At 37.1% G+C, this 12,442-nt stretch overlaps 1 long non-coding RNA gene across 1 annotated transcript in view; it reads left to right on the plus strand.

Moving 5' to 3' along the window:
- The first annotated feature begins 385 nt into the window (after window positions 1-385).
- Window positions 386-12,442, plus strand: part of LOC128908790 (uncharacterized) — a 115,475-nt gene continuing 103,418 nt past the window's right edge. Inside the window, exons 1-2 of the long non-coding RNA XR_008466097.1 lie at window positions 386-482; window positions 12,095-12,181. This is a non-coding gene — a long non-coding RNA (uncharacterized LOC128908790). The remainder of the gene's footprint in view (window positions 483-12,094; window positions 12,182-12,442) is intronic.

Below are 12,442 nucleotides of genomic sequence, written 5' to 3' on the forward strand. Positions count from 1 at the left end.
TCATTGTGTGATATCTAACAACCTTTTCTGACAAAATAGTTTTCTTACAATGATAGATGGATGACCATTCTGGTGTTATCAATGGATGACAGGAAATTGTTTATGTCCTAGGCTAGTGATATTACAAAATTATTGTCTGAGAATTAATGCAAAATTCATGGCAAAATTCAACTCTATACAGAAACACGTATTTATCTTTAATTCTGCACTGAAGATTGGGGGAGCAGGTTTTATGTAGTGTTCTGGCCTGTGCCACATTTAGCTTTCGCAGAATAATTCTTCAGAGGTAATGATGCATGAGCTACAGGATGAGCAGTTGAAAAACACGGTGCAAAATCAGACTGTGAGGTGAGTTGCAGTTTACACGATAGTTCAAAATTTGTCTCTCCAGAGAAGCGTGTTCCTGTTTTCCTGGTGGAAGAAATCCTTGTCTCTTGTTTTCTTCATTTGCTCCTAGATAAGTTAACAATCAGTTATTTTAGGTAAATTCTTATAAGCAGAGGATTATCTAATGCAAGTTGATTCCAATGGTTTTAACCTATTACAGTAACATAAGAATAACAGAATTTTATAGCTGATTTGCTTTCCTGTGAAATTTTCTTTGATTATTTAATGTATAACTTGGCATTATACTCTGCAACTCAGATGATTTGAATTGTGAACTTTTGAAAAAATTTCCATTTTCTGGTTCAGTGAGTTCACTGCTGTTCGTTTAAGCTCCACATGCTTTACTTGGCTTTTACATTTCATAACTCTTTGTGGCATGTATGATTCAGGCTGATTCACCTTGATATTGACATCACAGCGTTCAATGACTTATGTGTGGTTTGTGTCACCACTTAAAAATAATGTAGCTCTGAGAATTTAGAGTGATCTTTGTCCTCTGGTTTGCTTAATATTGTGGTTTTATGTTTTTCTTATTTGTTCAGAACTATTTGTACTTTGGATTATTAATCTATAACTAAATGTTGTCCTCTGTTCATCCTGCTGACGATATTTGGAACCAGACCAAAGCTATTATCTTTTCCTTAAAATAGTGCAAAGCATTTATGTCAGTGTTTTGATGTGAGTTTCTTCTTCACTTACGATCTTTTTGGAAATGTGTCAGAAGGGGACAAAACTAGAACAGAGCAGTATCAGTACCTATGCTAGTTCTATGTTTTTACAGACAGAAGCCTTGGATATCCTGCCTAAACAAAACCTCAAAGGGAATGCTGGCTGTCTCTCCCAGTAGCAAGCGGAGAATATGTACTGTCACTTAAACAATTACAGTTTGAAATGAACTATGGCCAGTCACTATCTGAACTCACTGTGTAAATATTAACAAAAATTGGTAAGGAAATATCCTATATCACAGGGAACTGGTAAGCAAATTAACCCCAAGGCTCTGTGTCATCTCCAGGCTGTCTCCATCTTTATCTCCTCCAAGATCCCTCAGAGAGGGCACTCCAGAGTGATAATGCACATCGGAGCTCATTGCCTTTCAGTGGACTATTTGTGGCCCTGGCTACAGGGGGGAAAAGTCCTTCTTCCAGTGAGAGCTTCCAAGCCTTACTCAGTCATTGCTAGAATCTAAGGTGTGCATAGTTAGGATGAGAGCTTTGGTCCACTCAAGTTGCATAAAAGATTTCACGCTTAGTTGTTTGAAAGTTTGTACCATATTAAGCTAAAAAGGAATGAACTGAGTGTGACGCCATAAGGAAGCTTTTGTTTGGGTTAAAACTTCAGATTTAGATGTTGTCTGATGTTCGGCAAGGTTGAACAAATGAAAGTAAAAGAATTTCATGGTCATCACAGGTAGATGGAGAATGAGTTCCTTAGGAGCCACATGATGTAAGGGCTGCATAGCTTCTGTGCCTCTACTGCCACTGTAACCTGTGCCATCGTTAAAAGCAGCCTTAAATGAGAGAGTTATGATACTTGTGTAGAGGTAGAGATCTATATGATAAAAAATATATGATTCTTACAGAGCATGTAACAGTTTGATGTTAGTCATATAATGTGTTTTCCTTTTCTTTTTCACTACTCTGTGACAGATGGTATAAAACAGAGCACCTCAGCTTCCTAAAAAATTAATCCAGTTATGAACATCTGGAAGCACAGAATGCTGAAAAATAGAGGCTGTGTGCAGAGTTTCCAAACAAATATTGGGGGGGCGTGGGGAGAAAACTCTTTTAAGTCTGCTTTGTTTGGTTGCAAGTATGCCACATTATTGGTAAATCTTTTAACTCAGGCAAAATTTCAACTGCCATCAAACAGAGTTTTTCTGCGTAATTTGTATTACTTAATCTTTAAAGGCACTCCACTGATTTCAAGGAAAGAGAGAAACTTCTGATTGTACAGTTCAGATATCTGTCTTACAAATTAAATGTAAGTGCACATTAATTTATGATAGTGTAAATGTTGGAAGTTCTTTATGAGTGGAGATTCTGCATGCTCTTTTTCCTGACTGCTGTCACTGTGAAAGTGTGTGCCAACTATGGACCAAAACTTTCTGCCTGTGTATTTATCTTTAACTGTGCAAGTGATAAATTTTAAAAATATGTTCCCATTTACATCCTATCCCAAATTTGAGTGAAATAGAAGAAAATTTACTTGCTCACGTTAAAATTAATTAAGTTGGAGACGTTTATCATAGATTCTAAGTTATCAAGAAAATATTTTGAAGTGTGAAGGGAGCATGATAAATGTATCAAAATCCTTATGATTATAACTGGCATCTTTGAAAGAGTGGATTCCTGCTAAATGGCGTGTATAGCACCACAGATGTACAAAAGAACAAGAACCAAAAATGCCAGAGTTTCTCTTCCTCTCATTCTTCATAATAAGTGGTCCCTCTTTCATACTTGCAGAATGTATAAGTGAGGTTTAGTTCTCAAACCTATCGAAGACAGATGGGTCTTCTTCGAAGCTCAGCATTTTGTAAGAACCCTGTGTTTGATGTCTGGCAAAATGTATACTTACGCTAATATTCACCAGTGTGTACACACTAGGTCAAATCCCTTACTGTTACAAAACAGGCTATAAATGGTAATTTTTATTTCAGTACCAGAATAAAGAAGTTACTCCAAAAATAGGGGGAGACTGTGTGAAAAGAGATGAAGTTTTAGTACTTTTTATTGTGAACTTTTCAATGCAAGTCTGCAAATTGCATCGGCCCTCAGATTTAAACAGAATCCATCTCATGAATAATAGCTACTTTAGATCAATTTATGGCAGATTTATAAATTAATTACATGCATAAATAAGTGTGGGATAGGGCACAAAACCAAGATGGTTATGTTGTATTGTATTTTTATATTCTATGCTGACCTGGACCAAGTAAATTTCTATCTAATTACAATTCTAGTAACCATTTGTTCTGTTTTAAAGCAAACACAGCATAATTCCACTAGAAGAAATACATCAGACTTGAGCTGCATAAATATAATTCAGAATCTGGTTCGTTATGTAATAATGCAATAAACAGCATGAAGATGAATCAATATGCCTCAAAAATACTACAAAATAACTTAGCTTGCAAACAAAAATAGGTGCCATAAATTGCACTGAAAATAGGACTGCGCAAACCTTTTTAGTTCATTTCTGTTCCCTGCAACAGTTAATTTCTAATGATTTTATTAGCGATGCAACGAGCTAATAAAAATGGAAGCTTGTACTGTTTCATAGACAAGGCCTTCATAACGTGTTTAGAGGCCTTTAGTTCTGCAGTTGTTTCTATGTAAGAATCAATACCGCAGGCAGCAATTATGTGGTGTTGGTTTTTGGCTAAAATTCCCACACATCTGGGATAAACAGATATTCTATTCGAACTTCCTCTGTTAACTCCACCAGTTTCCATGGAATGACTCTCTCTATGCTTGTTAAGTAAATGATTGTTATAAGACTATGGAGACATGGTCGATCAAATTAACCCCTTTTGTCCGGCCTCCAAAATGGTTCCCTTCATTTGCCTAAATTCAGCTGCTTTGGGGAATTTTTTTCAAGCTTGAAGGACTCTCTGGATTCATCACATTAGCAAACTGTAACCTGAGAAGAGGGTCTTTGGAGCAGCAGGACTTCTTTGGCCCCCAATTGTTTTGCTAATCAAGATTATTGCCACTATTGAGATGTGGAAAGATAGCCTAGCTGACAAAATTTGTCAGCTTCCCATGAAATAGTTCTGTCAGTTTAGTCAGGGTGCCGGCTAATATTAACATATAAATGAAGTCTCTCCCCCTCACCCCTTAATAGATGCAGAGAAAATATAAACACACACACAAAAACCCCCTCTGTGCTTAAATCAAACAAGCTCCTTTTCTCAGCTCTAGCCCATGTCCCTGGAAATCCTGTGAGTAGTGGAGCTAAAGGGAGGGGGAGGGAAGTAGAATTTGCACAAAACTACTTTTAAGCCATAAAGCAGCAAAGCTCCACTCCCCTGCTGATAGCAACAGGAGATTGATTACGCCTGCAAAAGTACAAATGGTTGCCTGAATGCAAGTGGCAGACCTCCAAAGCAGTATGTTCTATGTGCTGGTTTTACATTTTATAGCAGAGGACTTGGATACAAAGTGGAAAAGTGGAACAGGGGGTATGAAAGAGTTATCTTTGCCCAGAGGTCAAACCTATGAGAACCGCCCCTGCTCCTTTGGGAGCCTGAGCGAAGGAAGGTGATAGCGGGGGGGGGGAATCCGGCCTCCGCCATCCTCCCCTACTGTCATTCTGCAGCCCCGATCGCCAAGCACCTGTTTTTTGCCTTTCTCATAATCAGAATACATATTGTATTTTCCAGCTGACCTACAAGGTGACATAATCTAATGCTCTTTCACCCACTTACACAAATTTCGCATTGTTTTGTCAAAGGCAAATGCTTTGCAGCAGTCTGGCGGCAACTCTTTCAAATCCCAGCTGTACCAAATCATAAGAAAGTAATTCAAACTTACACTCATTTTAATTGTAAATGGATCTACTGAAAGTTTCTCTTAATCTTTTAGCCTGATTTAAATATAAATAAATTAATATCTCATGATATTTGTAATCTGCAAGTCAGCAATATTGGCCTTTTGGTACTAAATTAGCTCTTGAATGGCAACTGTGCAGCAGCTTTGTGTAGTTAGTGTACGCATCAGAGATGACTCTTCTAACAAGTTCAATAGGCTTTGCAAAGCATAGCTTTAAATAGAAGAAATCCTTCAATCATGATTTGTTCTTGCTTTACGAGAAACAATCAGATTATTCCTTTGTGCTGAACTGTGACAATACTCTAAAGCATGAATGAAAACTAGAATATATGTTCCCCCAGTGGATTACATCAGCTTTCTTGTTCATTAGGCTAACATGAAAAATAGATTTAATGTGTAAAATATCTGTCACTGAAGAGAATATTAAGAAAATTACTTGGAAGCAGTTTGTGGGAACTTCAGAGATAATGAGTTAATGACAAAGCACAGTATTTGTTAAGTAGTTCAAAGCAGATCATTCCTAAAGAGTCCTGGGCGAGTAGCTAAGCTCCCTACTTCACGACTTTCAGAAGTTGTCACACAGAGTTGATTTCAACTTCTCCAAAAATGTCGTGTAAAATACTGCATTAGTTGCCCAGAATGTGGAGCTAAAGAAGCAGAATCCACACAGTACCGTTGTTACCTATCATCCCGAGTTTAATGGTACATGCAGTGTTCGAGTTCATACCTTTGATCTGAACTTCACTTTTCAATATTCTGAGAAACTTAATTAAGATGTGTTAAACTTAATTTCTCAACAGAGAGAAATAACTGGGAGACACAATATTAAGCGTTGTTGGCAGTAGGATAGAATTAATAGTAATCGTAATATAAATTCTCTTAGGGTTAAAGTCACAGTCTGCTTAAAAGTTCAGATCTCAGAAACTTTGTGAATTTCCTTGATTTCCCTTCTAGCTCAGTAAAGTTTCACTGCGTCGATTCCTTCTCCCTCCTGTGCTCTGGCCCCTCTCCTGCAGGGTATGAGGCAGGGAAAGGCTGAGGGATACCTTACTTATTACCCAATAAGTGGTGTCTTGCTGTTTTTGTACAAATAAATGAGTAGGTTTTGCTCCAGGGAGTTGATGATCTGGAGTAGCTTTTGGTTATCTGTTACACTATCAGTTCATCAAAACATATATATTCTTAATTTTATGTTTATCCAGCTCTAGACATTCTCACAGTTTGACTTCTTGTAAGCATCAAATCTAAAACTTCTTAGATCCTTTAAAGAGCTAAAGGAGTAATATTGACAGTAAGAGGTCAGTCTTCCACTAAACAGCTATCTTTCAGGTCAGTGTCAACCAGAACTCGCATAAAGCCTTCAGGAGTCAGCGAGATGCACTTGACCATGTGCATTAAAACCTCAGTTTACTCTGTGTGACTTTTTCTCGCATTTGTTTCTGGTCATGCTCCCTCATTTTCCATCTGCAGGGCTTGTCAGGTATATAGTTCCACTAAGGAAAAGAAGCGCTGCCCGAAGGAAGGGCGTGGAGCCTTCCTCCTCCGCAGCCATCGCCCAGCTTGCAAACTTGCCTTGGAAGGGGAGCCGAGTGGTGCTTATAATGGAGTCCTTCATACCTCAGAGAGAGCAGCTGCCTCACACTTCAGTGCACACAAACAAAACACCTGCTTAAACCCAGAAAAACCAGTAAGCAACGAGACTGGCTATATGTTGGATGTTGTTTAGACTTTTTCTTCTGTCTTTTTTGAAATACTTTAACATATTTTTCTGCATTTCGGACATTTTGAAAAATTGTGGGTTTTTGTTTGTAGAAACGTGTTTTTTCTTCTCTTTTTATGGAACATGAAAAACCAGTGCCAGTATTTTGCTTTCCATCATTAGTAAAGATAAGCCTCCGTAAATTTGGTTTGGACAAGCATCCTGCATGTTTGCTACCCAGCTTTTAAACCTACTTCAAATCATACTGCGTTACTTGAATACAAGCAGCCCTTCAATCTTATCTATCCTTCTACAAAATATCAGACAGATACTGAATACTGCCTAATTTGGTATTTTTCTCTCATATGTCATGGATACACAGGTGTATTTCTTGCACAAAATAACTGTAGAGTCTCGTCCGTGCTATTGAAGGATTTTTTAGTGTAGCTTCAGGGGTGTAGCAAGGATCTTTGTAAGGAAACTGGCATTTTGACATTTTAATTTTAAGCTGTACTTTTCAGTGTATCAGGCTGGGAGACAGAAATGGCTCTTCAGGAATGGCAGAGATAAGTAACTCCGCTGAAAATTAAAATATAACACTAGTTAAAAGGTGATGAACTTATATCTCAAGATCACCAATAGCATTGTAACTCCTCAATTCTGAGATCTGCTTCACACAGATTGATCCTTGTTTCTAATAAATTTCCATCATTTCCAGCTGAAATGCCCATCAGTGCAGGGAAGGTGTCTGTACTGGTCAGACTCTGTAGTTCGTGTCAATGGCTGTTACCGTATGGTAGCTGTTATCATTTGTGATACAAATTTGTCATCTCCACCAGTTCATAATGAGCCTGACTGATACCATAAAACCCCATAATGCCACCAACAATAATTGTCATTCTAGTTGGAAGTTGCAGAAGAGAGATTAAGGACTTAATGTTTAAATTTTAAATGAAATATTCTCTCACCGTTATGGGTGGTCTCCTTCCCAAACATTGATAGGACAGTGTAGTGACATTACCCAATGCTATTGCCTGAACTATGCATAAAAAATAAAAAATAAAAAAATTGCCTTCAGCACTGTCAGCCTTTTAAAGTTCTAAGTTGAATATGCAGATAGCGTCTACATTAACCAAAATAAGTTTGAACTTCCTTTTTTATTTTTAGTCTTGCCCTGAATTTTATTGGACTGACTAACTCTAAATAATAAGCATAACTATTTTATTTAACCAAGGGAAAAGAGTGGGAACAAGTTCTGACTGACAATGGCTCTCTGCTGGAACCCGGAGAAGCAAATGCAAGCAATGCAGTAAGGAAGATCAAACTTGTTACACTGCTGATATTCTAAGAGTTTGAACTCAGACTCCCTGCTGGCCTCAATTTTACAATGATAATCATTTCCTAAAATGTCTTCATTTTGTAAATGAAGCTGTTCCTCCCTCTGAAGCAGGGGTTTGCAAAGATTAAATCATTTACATTTCAAAGTGTTCATTTTTTGCCAGTGTGAGAAATACTCAAGCAGGAAAATGAGTGCTCCTTTTAATTTTTGAAAGCTGGGGGAGCATTCATAGTGAAAATAATCACAGCCTATTACAGCAGCCTTGCTTGCCTATTCCCACTTCAAAAGGATGAGCCTATCTTTTCCCCGCCCAGCAGTGAATGACCACTTAAATGAGTGATGGCTTATTAATACTATGACTCAGCCACTTCTCGATAAGGAGAACAATAAAGGGTCAAAGCTTGAGCATCCCTTACAGGAATTAATGAGAACATGTTGCTGGTAATTTGGTCTTTTGGAGATTACATTTAAATTAAAAGGTTCTTGTGTCAGGCTTAATGGTGTGACCAATGTCGCCACTATTTGAAATCCAGAGACTGCATTTTTGTCCTTTCCACCTGTATAATTTCATTGACTTTATTAAGGTTGCCTTGGGGGTTGGACACCATTTAAAGAAAAAAAAAAAATCAAAGAAACCGACAGAACAAAATTTTAAGGAAGTTCTCCAAAAATAACCCTAAAAAAGTACATGTGTTTAAGGTCTCTTAAATTAAACACTTGGGCATAGCGTTGTTTTTGGAGTGAGGATATATTATTACAAAACCAATGAAACACACATATTTGGGATATGTTACATTAGCATCTCTGTGTAAGACCTGGAACTGATTCGTTTTCAAAGAACGCTTACTCCGAAGTTGTGTGTTATTCCCTTTTGACGAACAATTTAACCAGCCGGAGATGACAGTGTTTGTGCAAGTGTGTGGGTCTTTTCTTTTATTCCTCATCCTTCTTTCCATTAAAGACGTAGATCCTGGGATGTTTGGTTTTATTCTTAACTTTTATTTTTACATTTTATTATTTATATTGAAATTGTTCTTGACACTTTGAAACAAAGGCATAAAATATAATGGTGAGATCAGGGTTATTTAAAGGAGTTAACATTACTTATGTTGTTGTATATGTTATTAATTACAGCAGGGAAATCCAACCTACAGCCTTTCTATTGGGGTTTTCTATATTATCTTTTTTTTGTAGTTATGAAAAAACCTCATGTACTATCTTTTCCTATCTGAAGCCAATGCAATGATGATCTAGATAGGGTTACAAACATAAAACAGTGTTCGCTGTGCTAACTAGTTTAAATTTTATCAACTATTTATAAACATTTCAGACATAATTCCAAGGGAAAGTATAGGTAGTTCAATTCAGCTGTTTTCTCATAGGGCAGTGGTGATAAAAATGCAGAGAAAAATCCTATATTACTATAAAAATAGGTAAATTATAAGGTTAAGAATTTCTTAATGGTCTTGATACGCTATTTCTGATGTATCTAGAAGTCATATAATAATTTTCCTTTGTTTTATTTATCTTCTGTCAAGGGTGATATTGCTAAATTTGTTGGAGAACTATAAATCTTAAAAGTTCTGAAACCAATACAGTGCTATAAGAAAAGCAAATATGGTTCTCCTGAGATTAACTGAAAAACTAAAAAAAAAAAAAAAAATAAAAAGCAAGAATATTCTTATAGAAAACCAACCCAGAGATACGACTCTCTGTTCCAGCCAAGGAAGGTTTAGATCTGCACCAGAAAACAGAAGAATGGTTTCCAATGCAAGTGTACAAAATGTTGAATAATGCCCCAGTGAACGCTCTTTACTAGGCATTAGTTCAACGTTTGTGTGATTCTTGGGGAAACTGATAAAATGTCATTTTCAGCAGCAGTGTGATCAAGTTAGAAATTTGGAAGGTGGAGAAAGGCTAGGTCTGTGTGGTGGTATCATGGTGGCAAGTGACACTCAATTATTTTACTCCTCCCCTTGTCTGTAAAGATACATAAAAAAGTATTGCAAAATGCATACCGGAAATGATCTCTTCCATAGCTTGTTTCTCCATTTGTCATTAAAACAGAGTTTCTGAGTAGCTGAGATTTGTTTCTTGTTCTCTGTTCACCAGACAGACAATATCTCTTTATTTGATGATCAATCTTTGCTGACATCTGTGGAAAGTTCAAAATATACTAGTTGAGTGCTTACAAGAACTATACAACTCATTTCTCATAGGATCTCTAAGCCTTGTAGGTTCTTAAGGAATTAGAACCCACCCAGATCTTTTATTATGACCCTTGCTTGTGTCCCAGTGATAGTTTTTGTCCTTTATTTAGTCAGTTAACCATTGATGACTCTGTGCCTACTCGTGATGCAGTAGGCGTGTACACATTGCTCTTGCCAGAGGCAATGAAATCTCATACCATTCTGAAACATAAAATATGACAACTCCATAATCAGGAGAATATTTAATGACTTGGAGTCTTAAACGGCCTCTCTTTGCTATGCAATATCTTTTAAAAGGAAGGTGGTGATCCAGAGCAATGCAGAGGAGAGGTAAACAGAGGGGACAGCTGGGGAGCCCAGTTTAGTTGATGCCAAGGAGAAGAGCTGGCAGCCCCCAGTGCTGGGCACTGGGAAGCTGGAACTGCTGCCAGCCAGAGCCTCCCTAGGGGGTGGCTGGCTTGATCCAGGGGACTCTTGTTTTGTGACTAGTGACTTACTTTTTGTTGCTGAGAAAAGTGGCAACAAGCCAAGTAAAAGCCCTTTTTGTCCTTCACTCCCAACAGGGGACTTGGTAGCGGTTTGTCATGTGCCTGGGCATAATCCAGGCAAAGTCCCCGTATGCAATTAAAACAGATTTTGCTACTGTATGTGTTTCTTAGGAAGTGCTACTCCAAGTTAGCGGTACTGTTCATTCTTTTATTTAATGTTTTGGTCTGATTTCAGTGCTTCATTTTCTTGGTGATTGTTTTTCTCTTTTAATCAATACTCATTTCTCAATATCAGCATTCCTTCAAATAATTCTGGTAGTATATACATAAAAGAGATATCATTTATAAATAGTAACGTCTATGAGTAGCTCTCTCTCTTTAATGTAAATGCCAATATATTTCATGATCGGAAGTCTCCAATGTATAGGTTTAGCATTTAATAAAAGTATTAGCAGCAGAGACTTAAATCTCACATCCCTTTTGAACTGTCATCACAGTAGTCTATCATCATTGTTTTTATGCTATTGTAACCTTAGTTTAGCATTTTATTTGTAAATTTAAAAAATTATTATTGTTATTCAATTTTAAGGCCCTTGAATGTAATAGACCTAATGGTATTAGATAATCAATCTTAGTTATTTATCTGCAGCTCTTGTAAGGTTTCTGCTATTTTACACAGTTTGGGTATTCTGTGAGAAGTCTGTAGTGGAATACATTGTCCCAAATATCACTTATCTTAGATGATCATGACAGATATATGGTAGGCAGAGTCTCACAATTATTCATCCTGAGTAGTAGTTCTCCAGTAGAGTATTTCTATTACGTTCAGTGGAACATTCCAGGAAGTAAGGGGCCGTGCAGCATGCTTTAACAGATAATTTGCTGTAGCTACCTTTTATATGACAAATCTGTTTTGTAGAGCAATATTAAGAATCATTTGAGAAAAATGTCTGTCTTCAGAAAATATAATCTCATTAAAAACAGAAAGGTTCATACAGTGGTCTTAGTTTCCTTAAAAATAAATCTTTCCTGAAAAAAGGTAATTGCGTCCAGATTACACTGATTGGTCTAAGCAAGAGAGCTGCCTCTGCACTAGAATACTGAATGTTAGGATTATCCCCTCCTTTGTGAAAGCAAGTCTTGAATCTCTGTTCCAGTAAATATTTCTACAATATAGATTGTAGAATCCATCTACAATGTAGATAGTTCTACATTATCTCTATGTAATTGTAGAAATTAAAAGCTTAATAGGAGAAGTTAAGAGAGTTGATACAGAAGATATCTAGGCGGTGGCTAGAATATTCCCCTGAGATCTGCAAGTGGGGAGAATGCTGCTACGTCCATGTGTCTGATTAGCCCAGGTTGGACGCCTACTTTTTCACTCAAACCTTACACATTTTTCTTCTGTTCTTGTGCAGGTATACGGGCAGAACTGGTTGGATTGGGACTCAGGGGATAAGAAGTATGTGCCACTCGATTCTGCTTTTTTTAACAGTATCCTAATTGTAAGTACCTTCAAGAGTTGTTATTTCTTGTAATTTTAATATATCGAGTAGCCTTATCTTGTTATGTAATATCACTGCTACAAGAGGGATTGCTTTTTCTTAGGGGTGAACACTCTGGATATAATCCAGATTGCTTAACAGAACACTTTCATTAATGGAAATGGCACATACGAGTCACACTTGAAGTCAAGTTTGTACGTGTTTTCATTATTGTAGCTCTCAAAATGCTTCATGTTTATTCAGGATTCGTTCTTTCCTAGT

Source organism: Rissa tridactyla, chromosome 4, assembly GCF_028500815.1.
Source record: "Rissa tridactyla isolate bRisTri1 chromosome 4, bRisTri1.patW.cur.20221130, whole genome shotgun sequence".
NCBI lineage: Eukaryota > Metazoa > Chordata > Aves > Charadriiformes > Laridae > Rissa > Rissa tridactyla.